Source organism: Dermacentor variabilis, chromosome 1, assembly GCF_050947875.1.
Source record: "Dermacentor variabilis isolate Ectoservices chromosome 1, ASM5094787v1, whole genome shotgun sequence".
NCBI lineage: Eukaryota > Metazoa > Arthropoda > Arachnida > Ixodida > Ixodidae > Dermacentor > Dermacentor variabilis.
In genome coordinates, this window is record NC_134568.1 from 80408364 (window position 1) to 80433654 (window position 25291).

General features: G+C 48.2%; 1 long non-coding RNA gene across 4 annotated transcripts in view; it reads right to left on the reverse strand.

Moving 5' to 3' along the window:
• Positions 1 to 9284: 9284 nt before the first annotated feature.
• LOC142579873 (uncharacterized) overlaps positions 9285 to 25291 on the reverse strand; it is a 205075-nt gene continuing 189068 nt past the window's right edge. For 3 of the 4 annotated variants that reach the window (XR_012827484.1, XR_012827482.1, XR_012827488.1), the window contains one exon: positions 14194 to 15902. This is a non-coding gene — a long non-coding RNA (uncharacterized LOC142579873). Of the gene's footprint in view, positions 9395 to 14193; positions 15903 to 25291 lie in introns of those variants that run through there. The other variant, XR_012827483.1, reaches the window with a different exon arrangement.

Here is a 25291-nt window from a genome sequence, read left to right on the forward strand (position 1 = left end):
TCTTTCTTTCTTTCTTTCCTTCCTTCCTTCCTTCTTTCTTTCTTTCTCTCTTTCTTTCTTTCGAGGCTGCAGCAGAATATAGCGTGGGTGGAGTCGGTAGAGATGAATAACTTATGGTTAACTTATTTTCTCTCCCATTTCTCTCTCTCTCTCTTTCTTTCTTTCTTTACAGCATATGCACGCAGATGCATGGTAAGACCTCAAGTTGTGGTCAAGCACCACTATTACAGACCTCTATCTTCGTTGCGCATAATGAGCTGAATACATTAGAGCGGCTTTCTGTACATTTTCGTTGATATGTACTTCCAAAATACAGATGATGACCGGTTTAGTGCGCTTACTACACCATTTGTCATCAATTCTAAAGCGATGCAAAGACTTTTTCAGTTTATGCGTATACATGAACTGCAAGACACGGAACACCTGTGAGCAAGAAAGTACAAGTTTCTGAAAAAACATATTATTTTCTTCGCTTCTGAGACGCACAGGGGAAAACTGACGAAGGTGCTCTACTGTTTGAATGGTAAAGTTTAGATTGTAGTAAATTTCTGGCTGCGTTATTAAGCTGCGAAGAGATTCAGCCTTTTCCCGTGGCCCGTACACTTTTGCTCACAGGTGTACGTTTGATCGTTATAATCAGTGGGGCTTGTGTATATAAAACTCCACTATGATCGTTTTGTTGAGCCTCGTAGCCTGGAGTCGCGTTGACTCATGGCGTCGCTATAATATTCGGTGCAAAAGGGCGGCTTGTTGGGCGGCTTGGTGAAACGTTGTTTTAACAAGGAAAACAATTTTCTTTAGTGCGCAATTCGAAGGAAGGAAGGAAGAAGGCGCGCTGTCCTGTCTCCTGCTTCCTTCCTTCCGACCAATTGCGCAGTAAAAAAGTATTTCCTTGTTTAAACAATATGCGGCGTGCTTGTGTAATGTCTTTCCTAGCCTGAATGATTTTTTTTTTATATTGTCCACGCTTGTTAGCGCAACTCTTCTTGAACAGAGAGAATAAATGGGAAGGCGCGCGTAATTTTGGCGATCAACCACATCAGTGACGTAAAATTGTAAAATTGAAATACAATACCCGTGGTCAAACTTTATTGCGATATCAATTATATGGTCCGTCCGCGTAAATTTCCACCGTCGTCGAATCTGTCGGCGTCGCCGTGAGGTTCCGTATAAAGTCCAAGTGCGATAAGGTCGCGGCCGCCCGTCGTATGCTTTAGGTGCGAGGCAAAGTATGCGAGGGTGAGGCGAGAAGGATGGGGGCTAGGTGCCGCGTCGTCTTCTCGCGCGTGCAAGGCAAGAAGGCGGCGAGGATGCGCGCCGACTTCTCGGGCGCGCAATGGAGGGAGCAGATAGCTGTGCGCGCGATAAAAGGAAGGGGGGGGGCGATGTAGGGTGTAGAAGGGGGGCAGGGTGTTGGCAGGGTAGCGAGCGCCTCCTCCTTTGGGCTGCGGCCGCGCGCGTCCCATCTTGGAAGTCATCGGCGGTGGGTTCGAAATCTAGCCGACCCGAAATAGCGGATGGCTTCGTGAGCGCTGCGTTCTCGCGCGCCTCGTTCGCTTTGAAGCGAGAGGCAGCCCGAAGGGGAATTCGCTCGCCGTTGCTGCCGCTATTCATCACGCTAGCGTTCTAACAGCGAGTGTCCGCGGTCCTAAAGTGAGATGTGTTCGTGTTTGCCCGTGCATGTGTGGCACCGCGCTTGTTAATTTAGTTAGTAAGCGAATGTCTGCACAGAGTTCCTGCGGCCAAAAAGATGTTTACTTCGTAGAGCTGTCTAATAATTTGCCATCGCAATCAATGCTTCGCCTTTCGGACGAAACTGTGACGTTTTTATTCACTGCGTTTAGAGTACCTCTTTATAAAGCAGAATTCGAGTCCCTTTTGCTGGTAACGCCGGTGCTCTGCGCACCGGACGGCAGAGCTGGCAGCGGCTTATCAGCTGGCCGGCAGGGAAAATCGATGGTTTGCCCGAGCATCAATGAAATCAAGGCGAGTCGACAAGGAGCACTTCACTCTTTCTCACAGCATTACTTTAAAGGCAGGCATAAAGTTACAGCCATGGCAGAACGGGATGATAACGTGCTCACAAACAAAAGGCAGGAACGGGGTCGCCTAGTGTGTGAGGTACCCGCCGTGGTTGCTCAGTGGCTATGGTGTTGGGCTGCTGAGCACGAGGTCGCGGGATCGAATCCCGGCCACGGCGGCCGCATTTCGATGGGGGCGAAATGCGAAAACACCCGTGTGCTTAGATTTAGGTGCACGTTAAAGAACCTCAGGTGGTCAAAATTTCCGGAGTCCTCCACTACGGCGTGCCTCATAATCAGAAAGTGGTTTTGGCACGTAAAACCCCAAATATTATTATTATTAGTGTGTGAGGTCTTTCTTTCTTTTTTTTCTGTAGGCCAGTTCTGCAATTGCTTCAAAGTACCAGAACTCGCCCAATGAGGAGCTGTTCTCGAAAATGGCAAAGCTTGAACAACTCATGGGACATGCGTTGTGTTTAGAGTTTTTTAGAAAGCATCATCTTCACGAATTTGCGTATTTGCGTTTTCACAGCTGTATAAACTATCGAGTCAGACAAATACCTGGCAAGTAGCAGAGCCGTACTTCCTTATCTGTTTTTATAGTACGAAAAGTAGACCGCAGCGGGTTCCCGTGTAAACAGCGTTATTACTTGGCAGTATTCAACGTCCGGGTGCACTGTGCCACTCCGAGGTGGCCTGAAATCAGGGTATCAAACATATCTTTCATAAGAATGAAACGCCTTATAGTTCTCTCAGAGTGTCCTCAATCTCGCGCAGTCCGGCCGGTCCTTCACCGCCTGTCTGTCTCGTGGCTCTTTACCTCTCAGGGCTGATGCTGGTTATGAGCTTGCATGAGCAAAGAAAAGTCACCACGTAGTGGTAGCGCTCAAAATTCAACCCTCAACCTCAGTTCGTCATCTGGTACGTGAAGCTGAGGAAATTTCTGCGACTCGGGCCGAGCGCGAAGGCTACGCCTTGTGGATTCAGAGAAAGCAAGTGTAGCGTATCCGCTCACAAGCGCCGACTGCTTGTCCGAGCAAGTTTTCCAACGACGAAGAAAACGCGGGAGATCATATTTTTACCCCGAAATCTTAAGTATTAGTAAGAAATACGGTTCCAAAACAGGGGCGAAAATCTGTGTATGCGCTGAGTGTAGCAAACTGGCAACAAGAGACGATGATGGCGGCCTTCATGCATTTTTGAATGACATAACAGACAAGGTAACGTAATTAAAGAAAACGTGCTTTTTACTTCATCTCCGGAGGTGAGATAGGCTGTTTATTTATGTACGATGAAAACGAGTATCCGAGGGTAGCATTTCCTGTTTCTTATTTTGGGACTGCCACCAAGTTAGTAAAAAAATATTCGTAATTTTCATTAGCATTGAAACTGCAGGCCATCTGCTAACAGTGTGCAACCCCCCCCCCCCCCCTCACCAAGTGCTCCAATCAAATATATTGTCAAGTGCTGCTCGAATTCCCCGTACTTGATGGTCGATACTGTCCTGTCATCCGCGTACATCCCCAAACCATAGCTCCAGATTATTTTATAGCTCTAAACCCGTCGGTAGGAGCGCCACGTTGAAACGCAACGGCGCAAGAGCTGGCCCTTTCGGCAATCCCCGCTTCTTCGTAAGCTGTCCATATCTGCATCAGTCAAGTCGTACGGAAAAGAAGGTCTAGTAGAGAAAGGACTGAATGAACCGACACAATCAGGCAGGTCAGTTCATGCACTGCACGATCTTAAAGGAATACTGTCACATATTTTCAATGTTGTGGTAACTCTTGCACACGTTTTTAGCTCATAAAAGGATGACGCTTAACAAGCATAAGAGTCTGGAAACATTTAGAGGGCCTCTTAGTTTGATGGTAAAGCCGGTCTCGAAACGCCGGGCTCGGCGTCATCAACACTGACGTCGTGACACGGAGAAACATCGGCTGACACTTCTTAGCATCGAGGCTATAGACGCGACGATGTTGTCCATAAAGCAACAGACAAGGATTTTTCGCTGCTTTCTTCTGCCGGCGCTCGCATGTGGCAGCCACAGTGGTCGCAAGGGGCGGAGCGAATCCAGTGTTTCATGACGCCATGACGCATGCACCTTCTTGTTACCGAAACGAGATATGCTTCATAGAAACAAGTATTATAGTACCTTATTTGGGGTGCCCTGACGCTTCTCGCCGTTTTTTTTTTTTCTGGTTTCGACTTTCACTTAATACACAGCTAAATTACAAGTCGTAAATATCATATCAGTACTTTTTTCTTCGAGGCTCTATGTCCATCGCGGTATGTGCATGTCAAGCAGCGTGTACATTCTGGGGAAAGCGAGCATTGGTAAGCGCCGATGCGAAAAGATGCACTAAGCTTTTCCGCATGCATATAGTTCGGATCGAAACTGAATCTTAGTTGTGTGGGACCACCTCCTAAAATGCTCGAGCCACCAGCTTAGTCGCGTCGCCACTCACGCGCTCCGCATAACGTCGACTGGCCGCATAGGTGGGGCTTCCCAGAACTAGGTCGACTTCTCGTGCTTTCGGATGGCCAAAACCATGGTGTGCCTCCATGACGCGGGCATTTCCCCAGAGAATTGGAGTTAGGATGTCGGCGAGAAGCCACTGAAGGGCCGGGTTGTCCAGGTTTCTGTATGCCTCATAGAGTGCACCCATCAGAACCAGGAGAAATCCAGCCAGTTATATATATATATATATATATTCTTTTTTTCTCCAATATTTCGCGTCGTTACACCACCCGTGGCGTCGTTGAAATAATGGAGGGTGTCAACCCAAGACGCCTTCCTCCAATATAGAAGGCACGCACCGTGCGGCTCGACTGAGGGAGAAAATTTAATAATTTTACGATCTTTCACTCACAGAGAGGAGCAAGATTAAAACAAGAAGCCCAGAAGCAAGTGGAGCATGATGTTCGCTCCCGAATCTGCATTGTTGTCATTCGCTGTCTTCCACTTTACTTTATCCTGGGCTCTGCAGTCATGCATTCCATTTTTCTTTCTCTCCCTATCTATTGCTGATGAACGAAAGAGAACTACGCATTTTGCACGCCTGTTTGCTTTCTCAGTACCAGTTTTGCATGGCGTAGATGTGTAGGAACCCTAAATCAAGCAGAAAGGCGCGGCCAGGTTACATATTTTTGCAGACTGGAGTTTTAGCCCTAGGCTACGATAGGCAATCTTGTTCCAATGCGACGAAAAGCATCTAGGTGTTGCTAAGTGCATCCATAACAAGAATTATCGTATCACTGTTTTTGTTATCGCCAATTAACAACGTTTACTCGATTGAAATACAAATAACTTGGGCAATACTAGTCTTAAATTGTGTGGCAATTATCCGTTGCCCTCTTTTCCCCGGTGATGAAAGACAATGTTGTCATGATAATACTGATACTACTGTTTTTTTATCAATCAACCTCCACATTGTGGTTTCGGCAGGACTCACTTGCGTATATTTTGCCAATTTACCAGATAACTTTCAAAAGTGATGAATAAACAGCATTTGAGCGTCACTTGATATGAGTGTTTATTGTTATAACATATTCATTCGGGCATATGCCTATTTTAGGTAATATTCCTAGTTTGAAATATGAACCTAAGTCCTTGATATAGTGTTTTATCTTGATATGATGTTATATTTTCTATATTCTCTCTTTCTTTCGACAATTTGGTGGTGTGGGGCGGAATATGAGAATTTATGCAATTATTAGAGCATAATTATATATATATATATATATATATTATAATAATATATTTAATCATATATATATATATATATATATATATATATATATATATATATATATATATATATATATATATATATATATATATATATATATATAGAGCTACCTGGAAAAGCGTCCCTGTTAACATGAGCTATCATAGTAGTGGCTGCCCTGAAATTGCCAACTTTAAGCCAACGTGTAAAGAAGCGCTTCAATAATTCGGCGTTAATTTTCCAAATTACACCATAGTCTGCTGCAGAAGCGTGGCTGCTGAAAGGTCTAGGGAGCGGTTATTCGGTGAGCTTGTGCAGCAGTCGATCTCATTAGATGATAAGACGTTGTGACGTAACATATAATGATTTGATTTTATGGCTTCCTAGAGTTATATTGATTGACGCGAAGTTTTCCTCTGGTGGTGGAGAAGAAAACTCACCGTGCTTGCACAACTAGTGAGTTTACTGTATGCTGTTGTAGCTTTAGTTAGTGTCGTTTTTCACGGATGCCAAGACTCATTTCTTGAGGCTTTGTCTTTCTTTTTAAACGGCTTAAATAATACCTTCAAAGTACTTCTATTCGCGTGTCGTTTTTTGTTGTCGTTGTTATTTTTATTGTCATAAGCGCACATGTTGTGATGAACTTTTATTTTTCGCTCATCGATAGAATATGCAAATTGCATCGTTTCTGTTGTAAGAAAAAATCAAATAAGCTCTCTCCTTTGGTCTCTTCAACATCTCTTTTATGCTGTTTAGAAAGACAGAAATATATTTGCTGTCGTTTTCGTACACTAAGAATATTCATATTCAATGTCAAAATATCACTTCTTATACACTGCGTCAGTCCTTGCATGTGTGTGTTGTGCGTGTAACTCGCTGACTAAACCCCGATGCTTACATTTATCGCATTATATCTATCGTATTATGCGTAATAAAAGTTTAGTTTTATTTTGCACGCATTGCTTTCCATGTATGATTGTTCCGAAGGCCTTTTCAGCAACGTTATCGTCATTATCGTCGTCATCGTCATCCGATTAAGGTACGCTGTAGGATGAAGACTTCTCCCGCCTCTTAAATGCAAAGCATTGGAAAGTTGTGTTGTGCAAGCAGTTTACGAAAATGAACACACTTCCTTCGAAGAGTGCTGGCATTCCACTGAAATATGGAGACATTTTTGTAGCGGTAACACAAAGCTTCCCATTTCATGCTCTGGTTGTACCTCGGGACACGTGTCAGATAATAGTTGCAGATGAATTTTGCGAGCTTATTTCCAGACCTGCTTTTTATCACAATGTGCAGAATTTGATATTTCTGTAGTATTAGCGAAGCAGAAAATTACTGCTTGCTATTATGCGCAACATTCTCAATTATATCCTGCTTTCACATTAAGCGAGCTTCAATGTGCAATTGCATCATGGTGCCAAAAGCCTGCTGCTGGGCCGGACGGCATTAGGTACAATATTCTAAAGAACCTCGGGTCGACAGGTACAAATGCTCTCTTAGATATATATAATAATTTATGGATAGAAGAAACTGTACCTGACTCTTGGAAAGTCGCTCGAATCATCCGAATTTTGAAACCGGGTAAGACGCCCTTGTGCCTTGAATCCTTCCGCCCAGTTAGTTTGACAAGTTGTTTATGCAAAGTAATGGAGAAAATGATTGACGCGCCACTTCAATGATAGTGTAGTGAAACGGACGTGTTGTCCAACTACTTAGCAGGTTTTAGAATACAGAGATGCAAGATAGATGGGGGGGGAGGGGCGACATTAGATATAGTAACCTGTGTGGAACACGAGCATGCGCGTGGAAACATGACGATAGCAGTATTCCTAGACATCAAGTAACAAGTGATTTCCCCTATGTTGTCCTTGGTGTCAGTGTTTGTTGGCTTCTCATGATATGACTAATAAAAATCGGGCCCCTCGGTTAAACCCTTTTCTTCTCGTTTAGACATCAAGAGGGCATTTGACACTGTTAGTGACGTTCATGTTCTGCTAAGTGTGTTGAAACTCGGAATATATATGCCTGCAGGTCCTTGCGATGGATTTCTGAATTTTTATCAGATCGCAAGATATTTGTTCAAACAGGTGAAGGAAAGAATGCTGAACATGTTGTAAAACAGGGAGTACCACAGGGAAGCGTACTCAGCCCTTTTCTTTTTAACTGCGTCATGGCTGATTTAAGAAGAAGACTGCCATCACAGTTAAAGTTTTCACTTGTGCAAATGATGTCTGTATTTGGACATCTGGGTCTAATGCTCAATTATTTCAGATGTCATTGCAAGACGGCATAAGTATCATTAACCAATTTTTGAGAGAGAGAGAGAGAGAGAGAGAGAGAGAGAGAGAGAGAGAGGGAGAGAGGGAGAGAGGAATCTTAACGAGATTATCCTTTACGCACGCTCGTTCTCTGGTTCATACTGCCGGCCATCTATCTCTTAACATGTGACCACTGCAGGTTGCCCAGAAACATTCTCGTGTCACTGTTCTTGTCACCATCGTCTCCTTCATCCCGTTTTTGCTACTATTTCTCCATTCCTTGGGTACAGTTGCAGGTTAGAGGTAGATATCGCAAGCTCGAGCTGACCTCTCTGCGTTACTCTCAATATATTACTTTTTTTCTTTCTCTCTCTGTCTCTCTGAATGTACGTAAATGATCACGCCTGAGCTACGAGACCACTGCTTCGTGCGCGCCCGCGCTATTCGAAAGCGCTTTTAATTTTCCTGCATGACACTGGCCTCAACAAAACATGCTGAATAGTTTTAAAGGTGCGCAGCATACCTTTGTTATTCCACTAATCTGGAGTGGCATGCTAGGAGAGGCGCCCGACAAATATCTCCAGATTTCATTATAGAGCCTTATTAGGTGCTTCCTATAGAACCTTTCCCTCATCTCTCTCTCTCTCTCTCTCGCTCGCTTGCTTGCTCTTTCAACTTTGAGTGGGCTTAAATTTCGGAATATTTCCACATTTCGAAGCTAATAGAAAGTGAAGCTTGGTACAGGCATAGAGATGTAACAAACGTGCAAACAGCCACCGTCAACGTTCCAGTAAAACCGGTAAGTATGCCTTCGTAAACTCTGAAGGTGGGAACTAGACTCTTTGTATTGCTTGAGCGTTCAGTTGCAACGCTTTGTAAGGCACGCGCAAATTCCGAAAGAGGAAAATTCCGCTCATGTGTGTCTTCAACAAAACATATAAGCTCGCTCTTTTCACCAGGCCCTTTCGGTGAGTCGCTTGATTTCATAAAACCTGCACCCATGCGTTCTTTTACCTTTTGTCCCACATCTACTTTTCCTTTAGTCCACCTGTTAGGGCACAATGCATTACACTGCGGCATTTCTCATCATCTCAACCATGTGTGGGGAACCCGAAAAGTCTGCGGGAAACATAGTTGTGGCTCCGCGATTCTCAGCCTCAGGTGAAAAGCGTTGTCAGCAGTCATGATCTGTGTGTATGCGATACACCACAGCGCCCACAACACGTGCTCGCATGCCTGCGGAGCCACATAAAGACCGCCTTTTCGTCACTTGCCTTGGACGTTGCCTCTTGTTGCCTCCCTGCGGTATTTGTTGCCTCGCGTTCCGCGGCCTATGTCGCCCGCGGGCGATGGGAGACGGGAAATGGGAAGCGGCGTGCGAGTACTGGCAGAAATGAAAGAAAAAAAGAAAGAAAAAACTATAAGCACCGGGCAAGCGCCTCTCAACGGGTACGCAGACGCGCAGCTTATTCTCATAGCTGCTTAAGGGGCATAGCAAGCCGCTGAAATCATTACAAGTCACGCTTATCTCAAACAGAAGCACCGCGCCGCCAGGTATGAATTCGTTTCCACTCCCTTTGTGTCGCTACACTTTTGAAAAGAGAACAGCGCACTTTTGTGGCCTTTTTCCACGCCGAGGCATGCCTCGCTCTCCTTCGCTTTCGCTTTCTTGAATTTTGGCCCACACCCCTAGCCCCAAGCCCCTCCATCGTGTTTGTATGTGTGTTTTTGGTTTCTTCTTTTTGCCAGCGAGCAAGGTTCTTTTGCTTCCAACGCGACTGCTTCTCGGCGCTGTTCATTTTGCCGAACGGGGTCCGCGCCGTGGGCATTCTATCGTGCATTGTGGTGGTTGTACGACACGGTGTTTACGTGTAATCCTTTTGTAGGTTCGCTTGTCGCGCGGGTCGAGAGGAAGAACTTAATCGCGTTTCTTCAAAACGGAGATTGGGATTCGGGGCGAGCTGCCCGAGCACTCAGTTTTTTTCAACAAACGCGTTTCCCACCTGCATCGCCTCGTGCGCTGCTCTTTTTGTGGCTGCATATACGTGTCCTCGTACACGAGACGCGTTTGAAGCGCTTCTGCGCGGAGTTGCTATCGCAATGAGGAAAGGGGGTCGGGGTAAAGAGCCTGCCTTCTGGGTGGCTTGCAGGGCGGATCGTTCTGTAAAACGCAGCCCAACGTTATAACTCATGTGGGTACGATACTTGCCAGAAGGGGAAGCTCAGCTGCTCGGATATACATTCGTTGAAGGCAGCCGGTATTGAGCGGTTTTGTACACTGAGCAAACAAAGATACCTGGTTTTATAGGCGTGGTTATGTGCATTGACACGCTCAGGTGCCTTGGGAACAGAGATGAGAGCTCTGCCTTTCCACTCGGGTACAAAGTTGCCTGGTGCCTAGACCTCTGCTCGAGCTTGAATATTGGTCCGCTGCATGCGACCCTGCGGGCTACGGATGCTCACGTTCATAATATTCATACCTACTTTATCCAGAGATTCACTGCCACAGCTCGTGCTGAACGGAAGTTGTCACCTTCTCCTTTTTCCAGAGCTTGGGGCATTCACCGCGCGGATATACAATGGCTCAGGCAACAAAAGTAGGAACGATGCGTGCTGCATACATTTCTCATGCAAAGGAAGCCCACATTTTTGTCGGCAGCCAGCACATCTTATCCGACAGAAGGCACTGACGAAAGGCTCATGCGGCATCTGCTCTGGGATTTCATGTTAAGCACGCCTTTCGTTGAACGGACGCCTTTCCGCCACAAGTCGTATAGATTCTGCGGTGTGTCTTCGTCTCGCCGAACATTTCGAGAAACGCGATCCTAGCGCTCACTCTTCACGCTGTAAACCGGACTGACAGTCTCGCATTTCCACTTGCTTCCTTTCTTTCTCCAAGCTCGCATAATGGGCACAACGTGCTCCGTCACAGTCGCGGAAATTCTCAGGCCAGGAGGGCACTGAAAACCGCCGTGTGCGTAGCATGTGAACAGTTCTTATTTATTTGTTTATTTATTTATTTTAATTATTTTGTGGGCGGACCTCGAAGCGCATCCACACCCTGGGGGTCCCGCTTCCAACGCCTATGGGTTTCAGTAGAAATATGCGTGCTACTTGGTTCTTCGCGTCCACGCAGACGGGCGCATACCGGCGTGCGCCGCCGTCATCGATACAACCTCTGCAGGCGACCGCCACGCGGGTTGTAATATATGCTCGGTGGCGTGTACGCGGTGCTCGGCCGCCCAGCGGGACGCCTGACGACCGGCGTCCGTGCAGACACACATGTCGGCTCGTGTGGCCATTGTGATACTCTCAGCGTGACACCACACCAGGGCGCGAGTGACGTTGGGATGGTCTCGCTTGTTGTTTGTGTAGTTGTATTTAGCTGGTGGAGTACTTTGTCAAAACGCTCTTCTTGTTATGTTTCCTTAAGGGCTGTTCTCAGCAGCCGTCCTTTCATTCGCTCATTTTCTTATCGGTTATTTTTTCACTTGCAAGTACCAACAGCAGTCTTACTAGCTAACGTTTTTCTTTGTAACGTTTGTTTCCCGGAGGGTTTGTTGGTTTGCCGCACAGCAGGACAGCTATTTCTGGAGAGGGACCACCAACTGATGGGAAAAAGAAAATACGAGAAGGCGCGAATGACCGGCCGCGGAAGAAAGGCGACCGGGGATCGCGCATTTCAGTTCCCCTCCGCACTGTCCTTTCTCTCCCCGCTCTGGTCCCGGGATCGGAACCGACACTGCTCCCACTCAAACTGCCATCCTCTCTCAACCGACTCTGGTTCTGGCCCGTCCAGCGCACGCTCTAGCACCACATGACCCGGGATTCGTGGACCAGTGCTCACCGACAATAGCCGATTGGTCGGGAGGTTTCGCTGAGGTCGTATCGCACGCGGCTCCAGCGCGAAAATGGAGAGAAGAGGGGGACAGATAAGTGCGGACTTGAGACCCGCAGGGCGTGCTCCTTGCTTAACCGGACGCGACGTAGCGGAAAAGCTGTCGCGACGGGAGCGCGTGCGTACTACGCTCGTTTACATGAACGCACTCTGTGGACACTTTGAAAAGAAAGAAAGCGGAGCGGGGTAAAGAAGGAGGGGAGAGATAATGGAGCAGCATGTAGAGAGCGCTGCTCGCATAGCAAAGGCTGCGACGAAGGTCGCCGTTGTTGTGCGGCCACAAAGGAGAGGAGGCGCCCACTGTTCTCGCACGGAGCATATGGAAAGCGATCGCCGCCGCGTCCCTTTGCAACGGTGCTCCGAAGGCGTGCGGAGAGAGGCGTTCACGAGTGCATGTTAAGTGGCGCGTAATTTGAAAGTAAGATTGCGCGGCAGCGGGAGCCAACGCCGACGAGGCAGACTACACGCGCGCTTACACGCGCACAGCCGGAACCTCGACGCAGAAGACGATCTCTTTTCTTCAGACAAGCCAAAACGAAGACCTCGGCGCGCAGCTTTGTGTGTCTGTGCGCGCGCGACCGCGTCCCAGCGGCGTGCGAGACGGGCCCCCGACACTCCCGAGTGTTTTGTGGCGGCGCCGGCGGCAGCTTCGTCCAACACCGTTCCTTCGTCGCGTTATTTATCATTCCCGCCGTATATTCTAAGCAGTGCGCTCCTTCTCACTCGACGCCACGAACAGCGCTCTGGCCTGTTTGAGCGAGTCCCCTTCCACGCACTTTCCACCTCTTTTACAAGGCGTTACAAAGAGTCGGCGGTGGTGTTGGTGACAATAAATTGTTCGCGCCTCATTTGCAATGCTGATTTGATACTACTCCTGCCGTGCCCACTCCGAGTCTTGTAGCTCCCTACGCGACGTTCTACTATACGTGCGCCGCCCGACCGCCAAAAGGAATCCCGCGCATTGACGCCCACCGTGCGTCTCACTTTCTCCGCCGAGGGCACAGTTGTCCGGCGGGGGCAGTGTCGCTTGCTCGAACAGATCGCATGCACACATGCGCCCTGAGGAGAGAACCTCGTGTAAACGAAGCCGTCCGCGTGGAAAGGAAAAAGAGAGACGTGTAAGAAGGCTGGCAGTCCGTATCGTGGCATTCGTGTCTTTGCGGTGATAATATAGCAACAGAGGCGTGCCCATGGCACTTCCTTTCATCCTACGTTGTGTTCCCTATGGCGAACTTTCTGTTCGTTCGTTATGAATATAAAATTTCGGTTCCCCTTGAAGTGCTAGTCATGCGCTTCGACGAGAAAGCTCTCTCTTTCAAAGACCTCACTGTGTGAATTTTTTCGCAGGCTGCTCTGCTGAAAGTACGAGCTAGCAGCTGGGATTTTGGTTCAAACACGCCGTGGGAAGGCTCCGGTGAAAACGAAAAAAAAAGAAAAGAAAAGAAAAGCCCCAGTGGGCACGAGACGGCGAAGCCCATTTCATTTTAAGTTTCTTTCTCGTCATCTTTCCTACCCTTCCCCAATTAGAGGGTAGCCAAGAGGATGTCTGATCTGACAAACTGCCTATCTTTAATCTTCGATTTCGTTCTCTCTCTCTCTCTCTCTCTCTCTCTCTCTCTCTCTCTCTCCTTTATCTGTATTGGAGTTCATAGCGATCGTAGTTCTCTAGGTTTTCTTTTGTATATCCTGGTTATCTGACGGGTTTGCTTTCATACTTGACCAGTATCTAGACTCCTTTGCTTAAGGAGAAGATAATGTGGCAGAACAGTGCGTTGTTGCATGCAATCAGACATTTATTCGGCTTAACCTCCTTCTCCTAACCTCTTATTTCTCTCTCTCTCTTTCTTATGAATAAGTTGAGGATATTGTTCTGCTAATTGCGTATCCAAAATACAATGCCTATGCTGCCAAAATTCAGAGATATGCTGCTACGCATAAGTATACGCTGAGCCTGCTGAGCCAGCTGTGCAAAACAGTAGAAGAAGAAACAGTGAGTCGGTGTATGCCGTTGTAGCACATCTAGCCTCTGGCGATGACGCCACGCCCTGGTCAACAGCACGCAGCTAGGGCAGTCTGTGTTGCAAAATATTGCCCATAAATCGGATGCTGGTCACCTGTCCCATCGGGTTTCCACCTGAATTCAGCTTCAAGCGTGTACATATTCTCGTAGTTCCAGGAAATAGTATGAGTGCTGGTTTCTCCACTGATACCATTGGCCTGTACGGGGTGCTGCTGTAAACGTGTCTGTTATTTAGAGTCAGAAGCAAAGACAGCGTGGAGCAATGTTTATTTGTACACGCTCTAGAACTGGTACAGCGCAACATACAAAGGAAGAAACAAGCCGAGCTGGCCAGATAAAGGAACAGAGCACTGACTCTCTTGCGCTGTACCAGTTCTATAATGTAATACCAACTCGCCCAATCCTGAACCCTAGTGAACTTTATTTGAGCACGGCTTTTTCCACATTGTGGTCGAAGTAATGGGAAACAATCAACCCGCATGGCGCATACCAGATGGGAAGCTCGCCAATAACGTCACGCTTTTCAAGCGTGGCATACGCTATAGTGACCTGTAAATTGAACTCGTACATGCATGACTTATTCGCCAATCTTGTCGTCCCAACCCCACCCCACTTTCTCAATCGAACTATAGGCGTAGATGTACAAGGTATAAAACAGGTATAGAACAGCAACCATTATAAGTAGGAGTGTGCGAATAGTGCTTTTTGATACCGAATTGAATATGAAACGAATGGTGCCGTAAGCGAATCAAATCGAACATTTAATACTTTTCGAGTGAACAGTTATCACAATTAATCTAAAACGATGTTCACGTTCCAGTATTCTTAAAGTTAGCAAGTTTCCGTCATTACATAGTACATTATGAAGCGTTGTTTATTCAAAGCACAAATGAAGCATTAGGAACAAAGAAGTAGTTTCTTCTCATGCACAAGACTTTTCAGAGTGTGAAAATGATCGCTGTACAGTCTGTAAAGCATGGCTACCTAAATGACGTATCCTCCTCCACTGCGCAAGTTCTCATGCTTTAAGTCTATAATATGCCCTCAGGGGTGAAAATTTACGGTACTCTTGCTCCAGTTTTATGTGTATTTGGGCCAACACAGTTGACATTATGAAATGTTCGAAAAGTATTCTAAAGGTACTTGCATTTACGAATTACGAATTTCGAACATTCGCACACCCATAATTATGTAGTCGTCAAGAGTTCGACGAACGTTAATCTGGTCAGGTAACATGATGTAGAAGAAAGTGCGGTCACTGACCAAGTCAAGGTTAAAATGACACAGACGTTTTGCGACGACACCTAGGGCAACACCTGTGTGGAAACTAGGTGTGGAACCGCATGGGTCCAGAAACGTCTCTGTGTGTCATTTTCACGTTGACTTGGTCAGTGACCGCAATTTCTTCGTCACCTCTAATTGTAACTACTTAATTACAATTTACGGAGAACCATGGCATATCTAAGCACCCGAACTTCACAGAAAATAGAGCAAGAAGGGCTAAATTGCAGCGAAGAGCTGCAATAAAGAAATTGAGTTAAAAACATTCTCCAAAAACAGTAGAACAATTTATACACAAGGTTATCAAGAAAGGCCGTAATATTGTGCAAATGCAAAATTTCTAGCTCTGAGGAAAACCATAAAAACATTATTCTGCTAATATGAAAAGAGCACGAATTAATTTATTATTTGCCGATATGGGAAGCGTGGCGAAAAAATCTTTGGGGGGCTTCGGAGCCTGTGATTTCCGAAGAACTTTCCGATTTAGGTATCACTTAGAGAAATCTAAGCACATCTCCAAAGGGTGCCGGATAAGCGGTCTTGTGCATTGTAAATGGTGAGGCATAGAGCTAGAGACTTCTCTAAAGACGTCTCGTCTGACAGGTGGACTTTCGGTCTTGGTAAAACGGCGCAAGTGATGCTCTTCTCCTCTCCTCAACTTATGCATGGTCCGGGAATATTCTAGCATTTCATCTGCAAAAAATCAAAAGAGATGCACTTCGAACAGTCGCAAATATTTTTCTTTGGATGAGGCTATTATAAAAATATAACTTGCCCATTATAGATAGCCATATTTTTCGGTATTTAGGAGTTCATGAAGTCAACTAATCGAAACAGCTTAGTTTGGCAACGCTGAGTACGCGAAAATCAATTTCACGCTGTTGATCACTATTCTACGCGCTACAGAAAAACAGTAAAATAACCATAATCCAAAATGCAATCGATTTTAGTTACACAATACTAAATCATATATTATTTTAGAAATTAAAGAAGCAATCAAGTATTTCAAGCAAACTTCAAATATGGTTGCTACAGAGGATTGTAAAGCATGTGCACGTGCCTAGTGACATGAACAAGTCTGAGTTCTTTAATTTGTTTACCAAAACTCGTATTTTTGGGGGGCATCCTTACGGTGCTTATCTCTGCGTGTACATAAGCTGCGATTCCGAAGGTCTAACTAGCTAGCGCATAACGTAGCCTAGATTTCGTTAGACGTGCATTTGGCGAATCAAATTTCATATCGATACAACATCGGAGTTCAACGATAAATGTAATTGAATAATAATAATAATAATAATAATAATAATAATAATAATAATAATAATACTTTATTTCTATACAGACCGTGATAGGGCGGGGGGAGAGAAAAAAAGCCCGAGATGGCTAGACTAGCTCTCCCCTCCCCAGTAGGGGAAAAAACATACATAGAATGACACTTTTTTTTTCTTCAACTAACGTTTGTGTTTCTAACGTGTACTCTTCCTGTAAAAATTTTAAGAAAGTGCTGGGTGCTGCAGTTAATTTATCCAGCCATGCTTACTGCGCAACACCTTTCTATCCGCAACTATTTTTCTGCCACGAAAGAACTGTTTCCACTAACACCACTTTTTTCCTGCTGGTACAGAGAGAGGGAGAGAGAGAGAGATAAACGCGGCGGGAAAGGCAGGGAGGTTAACCTCAAAAGATTCTGGTTTGCTACCCTGCATTAGGAGAAGGGGAAATGAAAGACGGAAAGAATAGTGGAGAAAGCGCAAAGGCACGAAAGAAAAAGATACAGGAGGTTGAGAACGTTCGTGAGAACTATAGTCCCTCTAATAGCCCACCCAAACGCAGAAATTTCAAGAGTGCCTTGACCGACTTGTGGTGTGACGACGGCGGTCCCCGTTCCAGGACTGTCTCCTCCGAAAGTGACCGGCCGCCAATACGTGCCAGCTTGGTCGCGAGTGAATGCCTGTATGCACTGTATCGGCGACAACGGCAAAGAGCGTGTTCGATAGTTTCCTTGCTGTCGCACTGGTCACACGCAGCACTATTTTGCCTTTTGATGCGGAAAGCAAAGTTTTTTGTAAAAGCGACACCAAGCCACAGTCGGTAAAGAACCGTTGTCTCGGGTCGGGATAGTCCAGGTGGAGGACGAAGCCGAAGACAGGGGTCCGGTCGATGCAGACGTGTGTGCTGGAAACTAGGTGTGTTGCACAACTATTGCGTGGCATCATTAGCAAGCGCTGCAAGTTTCGGTGCTGCCTCTGTTCTTGGCTGCGGGATTGGTTCCTGCACGTCGTCTTCATGAGCACATCGAGCAGCTTCATGCCCATTACGTCACAGTGGCTATAGGGAGCCACTGAAATGGCACGTCGTGTCCTTGCGCGACGAGGCGATGAAGGAGCTCTCGGACTTCTAGATATAATTGCTTGTAGAGTCCACGGCTTAAAGCAGAAAGCAAGCAATGTAGAGGGAGTCACTGAAAACACTCCATTTTTGAGGCGGTTCCTCTCGAATTATGCGAAGTGCACTACGAAGAGCAGCAAGCTCCGCGGCTGTCGATGCCATCTTGTGTGATGTCTTTATTTTCAATGTGGTGATTTTCGCAGGAAAGATCACTGATCCTGCAGAACCATCCAAGCTGGTTGAACCATCAGTCCATGATCGTTGTGCTAGCTGTCTGAGAGCTGGGAATGAGAGTTGTGCCTTAGTTCGAATTCTTGGTACTGCCTAGTACATGTCCTATAAACAGCGTACTGATTTCAAGGTTGTTCCGGAATGAATAAAATGGCAGCGAACAGTAAATTACAAAAAACATAATCCATTTGACGCGAGCGTTGCCAATTGAAAAATATGTCTAAACACAAAGCTATGAGAAAAGTCTTGTGAATTGGTTACATACATGATGCAATAATTGTCATATGGAAATAAGGGTAACTTACCTGTGTGATCACTTTTCTCCAAACCAGTCGTGGCATGAAGTGCGTGTCCAGATTGATATCAGACGCCTCCTTTAGCCGCGCAATTCTCGCTACCACCACTAGCACTTTTATCAGCATTTTTCAGGATCGGCCCAGGTATGTGGAGTTCTTAACGCCTGCTTCACCTTCACCGCGGGTGGGCCTTACATTGCACTACCTTCGGGATCGGCCCACGTATGTGCAGTGCTGAACGCTTGCTTCACTTCAGCCGCGGGTCAGCCCGGCATTACACTTTCTTGGGGACCGGCCCACGTATGGAGAGTGCTTAACGCCTGCTTCACCTCCGCCGCGGGTCACCCCAGCATTGCGCTACCTTCGGGCTCGGCCCACGTATGGGGAGTGCTTAACACCTGTTTCAGCTCCGCTGTGGGTGGGCCCGGCATTGCACTACCGTCGGGATCGGCCCACATATGCGGATCCGCATACGTTAAGCACTCGAGTGCTTAACGTCTGCTTTCCCTCCGCCGCGGGTCGGCCCGAGATTGTGCTGCCGTCGGGTTCGGCCCACGTATGGGGAGCGCTTAATGCCTGCTTCACCTCCGCCGTGGGTCGGTCCGGCAACACACAACCGTGGTGATTGGCCCACGAATGGGGAGTGCTTAACGCCTTCGTCACCTCTGCCGCAGATTGGCCCTGCATTGCACTTTCTTAGGGATCGGCCCAGGTATGGGGAGTGCTTAACGGCCGCTTCACTTTCGCCGCGGGTCGGCACGGCATTGCACTACCGTCGGGATCAGCCCACGTCGGGATCAGCCCACTTAACGCGTTCTTCTCCTATGCCGCGGGTCGGCCCGGCATTGCGCTACCTGGGGGATCGGCCCACATATGGAGAGTGCTTAAAGGGACACTAAAGCGAAATAATAAATCAGTTGAGACTAATAAAGCATTGTTTCAGAACCCTGCAGACAGCCATTTCAGAATAATAGTTTCATTATTAGATGAGAAAATGAAGGTCGAAGTATGAGTACATGAATTTCGCGCCGAAACCCCGACCGCAGCACATCGGTGTGGCGTCAGGGATTCCAAAGTATATTTTCGCGTTTAGGCCGCGTTGGTTCAGTAAAGGTTCTCGAAACATGCCATGTTTAATAGTTGGTTCCTTTAGAACACAATGTAGTAAATCTGTACCGCTATATAATTAAGTAGGCCCTAGAAGATGCCATCAAAATCCATGACACCACAGCGACCAGGTGCGGAACTTCAAGGAGGCGTTGCCACCCGTCTTTCGGTCTTGCGCTTTTCCTCGTTTACCAAGTGTGTTATCGTGGTAAGAGTGGTGGTTTTGGGTTCATAGAAAGTTAATTTACTGATGGGCAGAAGAAATCATTTTTCTCTTTAGTGTCCCTTTAACGCCTGCTTCACCTCCGCCGGGGGTCGGCCCGGCCTCGCACTACCGCCGCTATCGGCCCACGTATGTGGAGTTCTTAACGTCTGCTTCTCCTACGCCGCAGCTCGGCCCGGCGTTGCGGTACAGTGGGGTTCGTCCCACGTATGGGGTGTGCTTAACGCCCGCTTTTCCGATGCCGCGGGTCGGCCCGGTATTGCACTACCGTTGCGATCGGCCCACGTATGGGGAGTGCTTAACGCCTGCTTCTCCTACGCCGCGGGTCAGCCCGGCCTCGCTCTACCGTCGGGATCGGCCCACGTATGTGGAGTTCTCAACGTCTGCTTCTCCTTAGCCGCCGGTCGGCCCGGCATTGCGGTACGGTGGGGTTCGGCCCACGTATGGGGCGTGCTTAACGCCTGCTTTTCCTCCGCCGCGGGTCGGCCCGGCATCGCACTACCTTCGCCATCGGCCCATGTATTTGGAGTGCTTAACGTCTGCTTCTCCGCCGCGGGTCGGCCCAGCATTGCACTACCGTCGGTATCGGCCCACGTATGGGAAGTGCTTAACGTCTGCTTTTCCTGCGCCGCTGGTCGGCCCGGCATTGCACAATCTTTGGGATCGGCCCACATAGGCGGAGTGCTTAACGCGTGCTTCGCCTCGACCGCGGGTCGGCCCGGCATTGCACTACCTTCGGGATCGGCCCACGTATGGAGAGAGCCTGAAGCCTGCTTCACCGCCCACGCAGGCCGACTCGGAATAGCACTACCTTGGGGATCGGCCCACGTATGGGGAATGCTTAACGCCTGCTTCACCTCTGTGGCGAGTCACCCCGGCATTGCGCTACCGTCGGGATCGGCCCACGCATGAACAGTGCTTAACGTCTGCTCCTCCTCCGCTTAGGGTCGGCCCGGCAGTGCACTACCGTCGGGATCGGCTCACGTATGGGGAGTGCTTTATGCCTGCTCCAGCTCCGCCGCGGGTCGGTCTGGCAACACGCAACTGTGGTGATTGGCCCCCGTATGGGGAGTGCTTAACGCCTGCTTCTCCTCCACTGTGGGTCGGCCCGGCGTTTCGCTAACATGGGGATCGGCGCACGTATGGGGAGTGCTTAACGGCTGCGTCATCTCCGCCGCGGGTCGGCCCTGCATTGCGCTACCGTCGGGATCGGCCCACGTATGGGGAGTGCTTTATGCCTGCTTAAGCTCCGCCGCGGGTCGGTCTGGCAACACGCAACTGTGGTGATTGGCCCCCGTATGGGGAGTGCTTAACGCCTGCTTCTCCTCCACTGTGGGTCGGCCCGGCGTTTCGCTAACATGGGGATCGGCGCACGTATGGGGAGTGCTTAACGGCTGCGTCATCTCCGCCGCGGGTCGGCCCTGCATTGCGCTACCGTCGGGATCGGTCCACGTATCTGGAGTGCTTAACGTCTGCTTCTCCTCCGCCGCCGGTCTGCCCGGCATTGCACTACCGTCGGGACCGGCCCATGTATGGGGAGTGCTTAAAGCCTGCTTAACCGCCGCTGCTGGTCGGCTCGGCATTGCACAATCTTCGGGATCGGCCCACTTATAGGGAATGCTTAACGCCTGCTTTCCCTCCGCCGCTGGTCGGCCCGGCATTGCACTACCGTCGCGATCAGCCCACGTATGGGGAGTGCTTAACGTCTGATTTTCCTCCGCCACCGGTCGGCCCGTCTTTGCACTACCGTCGGGATGGGGTCACGTATGGGGAGTGCTTAACGCCTGCTTCACCTCCGCCGCGGATAGGTCCGGCATTGTGTTACCATAGGGATCGGCCCTCGTATGGGGGAGTGCTTAACGTCGGCTTTTCGTCCGCCGCGGGTCGGCCAAGCACTGCACTACCTTCGGGATCGGCCGACCCATGGAAAATTGTTGGTCTACGCGTGGACGCGATCCGCCAGATCCTGGCCATACACAGCTTCGCTGTAAAAGAATGAAATGAAAGTGTTCACTGAAGCACCCGGTATAACGGGTAAATACGGAGTGTCCAACTCTTAAATGACGTTAAGGAGTCAATCTACTAAGTAAAGTTTGAGAGATCAAGAGTGTAGAGACAAACCAAGTGTTGACAAATGGACCTGAATGGCAGTAACTGCTCGCTGATCTATTCATGCTAGGCAATTGAATGGCGTGAACTGACAACAGAGAGTGAATGGCCAAACTACTGAAAAAAGTAAATCCCATTGTTCTGTCTACGGAAACTGTACTGAAGAAAGTAAATCTCATAGTTCTGTCTACGGAAATTGAAAAAATTCTTGGCGCATCGCCAGTTAGGAGCCGATTTACTGCTCAAGGAACCCTGCTTCTAGATGTACAGACAGAAGGGCATGTGAATTCCCTTCTCAGCTGCAAGTCAATCTCAGGGACTGGAATCTCAGCACGAGTGCCCAATTCGTATCTGCAAAACACGTGCATTATTAGAGTAGTACCGAAGTCGTACACTGACGAGGAACTGTGGGTATACCTAAAGCCACAAGGTGTTTACCATGCAAGGAGAGTCACGCGACGCGTTCAAATTTCCGAATCCGATTGGGAGTCCAGGCGAACCAGCTCCGTGGTTCTTACGTTCGCTCCAAGTACAGACCGTCCACAGAATATCAGCTTGGGCTTCACAAGACACGAGACCATTCACTGCGTTGAGACACTACCTCGGTGCTTCAAGTGTCAGTGCTATGGACATGTAACCAAGTACTGCCGTGGTGAGCAGCGGTGTAAGAGATGTGGAGGACCACATGATTTCAAAACATGCGCGTGCAGCGAGAACTTTCTATGTGCAAACTGTAGTGGTGGTCATCCAGCTAGTTATAGCAAGTGTCCTACGCGGGCAGCGGCAATAAAGCATAAGAAAACGTTTATCTTGGGGCCAACAGGAAAGGACGAGAAAAATACGACGAAGAAAAAGACAGAGAGTCACAGAGAGTCAAACGAAATCAAATGGAGCTTAAAGAGTGAAACTGATTTTCCAAGCCTGAAGCCTTCTCCAGGAATCCAGGACACAGTGGTGCCATCGTGTAGCGGACCGGCTAAAGCAGTCAAATCAATGAACAGAGGCCCCGTAGACGAGAAGACTGCTGAACAACCGGAACAGCGAAGTTATGTGTCTGCACTGCAGCGACCCCAATCGCGTTGCGATGAAAAAACACCACAGGAGGACTGTCAGCAGGTGCTACGCGCTCTCTTCAAGGCCTTGCGATCACACATAGAGAAGATGCCGGCGAGCTCGATGAAGGAAATGCTCGAAGTAGTCCTGGCTCTCGAGTCGGTGATTCTAAGGTCTGCCTCTTTTTAAAGCACCTAGCAATATGGATGCGGTCAGGACACAATGTTCACCATCTCGTCCACAGGTGCCACTTATTATGCAATGGAACTGTGCGGGTCTTGCGTGCCATTTACCTGAACTGTCGCTTTTCTTACGCAACATGCATGTGCCAATATTGGCCCTGTCCGAGGCTGGTCTTCCAAGTTCCAGATAAATTGCTGGTTATGTCGCACATGGAAACCACAGTATTCCGACATTTCCGAACGGAAGCGCCATGCTATATGTCAGACATAAAATACCACATTACGTTCTACCAGTTCAAGACCTTTGCAGCAGTGCTTTGGAAGTCACTGCTGTACAAGTGTGGCTGGGAAACCGAAGCCTCAGCGTGGCTTCCGTATACGTGAGCTCTCGCCTGAAGGTCTCGATGGGAGAAATTATAAGAGACCTCTGCAGCCGCTGCCCAGCTCCGAGGATTATATGTGGGGACTTTAACGTGCACCATACTCTCTGGGGCGACAGGGCGATTGATGCACGTGAAAAGCAAATTATTAGTGCTTTAAACACCGACGGACTCTGCGTGGCAAATGACAAACAGCCAACGTTTTTTCGACCACCGGCCTCTAACAGTGTCATTGACTTGACGTTACACTCAACGGACATCCTCGCATCGTCAATAGAATGGGCAGTGATCATTTTCCTGTCTGCGTTAACATTGCTGGATATAGAACCAACGGCCGAAGATCATGTCCTGTGGCGCATTGAGATACGTACAGGGACGGCCAAAGCGAAACATCTGGAGACCTGTTCGCGGACATGCTACGTAGCAAGAGATTACCTACGGCTGTGCTGAAGCTACCCGACCCCTTCCCCGCCCCAGATCGAAAGCTCAAAAATCTATGCGCTGCCCGTAGAAGAGCGGAACGGAGGCTGATGAGGACGAAGGGCGACCCACCAATGAAGACTATATATAACAGGATTAACGTAGTGATTCGACGTTATACAAGGAAATTAAGTAGAGATCAACGGGCATCATTTTGTGCAAGCCTATCGGTCTTCACACCAGTTCCAAGGATATTGTTTGTCGTTAATAACCTTGCTGGAAACTTTCGACCAAACGAGCCATGTGAAGCCCTAGCATTGAAGTTAGGCAAGACACTCGTTTGTCTTGCGAATGCCTTCGCTGAAATATACTCTTCCGGCAGGTTAGCCGGCACAACCAACCCGCCTTCGCCGCTATCGTCGTCTCTAATGGATACTCCTTTCACACTCAGAGAGTTGGAACTAGCTATGAGCAGCCTCCGACGTCGCTGTCCGGTGGGACCTGACCTTACCAGTAATCAGATGCTGACTAACCTACCGGTTGAAAGACGACGTGATTTGCTGGAATTTCTTAACCAAGTGTGGGCCAGTGGGGCTATACCACATTTATGGAAGGTAGCATGGGTGGTACCGGTTCTGAAGCCTGGAAAGAATCCTGCAGCTCTGGACTCATACAGACCGGTATCACTGACCTCCTGTGCAGCGAGGCTAATGGAGAAGATGGCGTGCACAAGACTCACTTGGTATGTCGAGCAGGGTCGAAAACTACCATCGTGCATGACTGGGTTTTGCCAGCGTCTAGGCGCACAAGACAATGTGCTGGACCTGCTAAGTCACATACAACATTATAATTCAGACGGCCTGTCGACACTTGCTGTTTTCATGGTTGTTTCTAAGGCTTACGACTACGTGTCTCAAAGAGCCATTCTCAGTCATTTACAAGTTAAAGGCGTCACGGGTCATCTCTTGCACTTCATACATACGTTCCTCAACGATCGTCGCTTCAGAGTTCGTCTTGGCGACCCTTTCAGCGATGAAATACGTATATTTCGCGGCGTGCCACAGGGGAGTGTTTTATCTCCCTTATTATTTAACATTGCCATGAGTAGCCTCCCAAGAGTACTAAACCATCGAACACCAGTGAAGATATCTATATATGCCGATGATATCTGCATATGGGTCTCCGGCTACCAGTATTGCCGCCTCGCACGAATAGCCCAGGGAGCAGTAAAAGCCATTCAGGGCCACTTGGCAACGACTGGATTATTACTATCAGCAGAGAAATCATCATTAGTACTATTTCCTGGAGTGAAAAGAAAATCTACATGCTCGACGCTGAATTTGGACGGATACCAGATTCGACAAGTCACCAACGTCCGATTTCTGGGCGTTACCTTACACCACAGGCTACTCTGGCGCCGCGGTGTTGACTACATTGTGGTGTCATCGTCACCCAGGCTACATGTGCTCAAGCGAGTCGCTGGCATACGCTGGGGCAACCACCCGACGTCGATGCTACGACTACATACAGCGTTGGTTACCAGTCGAATCCTGTATCGGCTACCTCTGATGTCTCCCTCAGACAGCCAATACGAGCGCTTAGAAGCCATCCACAGAAAAGGTATCCGACTTTGCCTTGGAGTCCCTCAGCCAGCATCAAACAAGAAAGTGCTCTACGAAGCTGAGTCACGCCC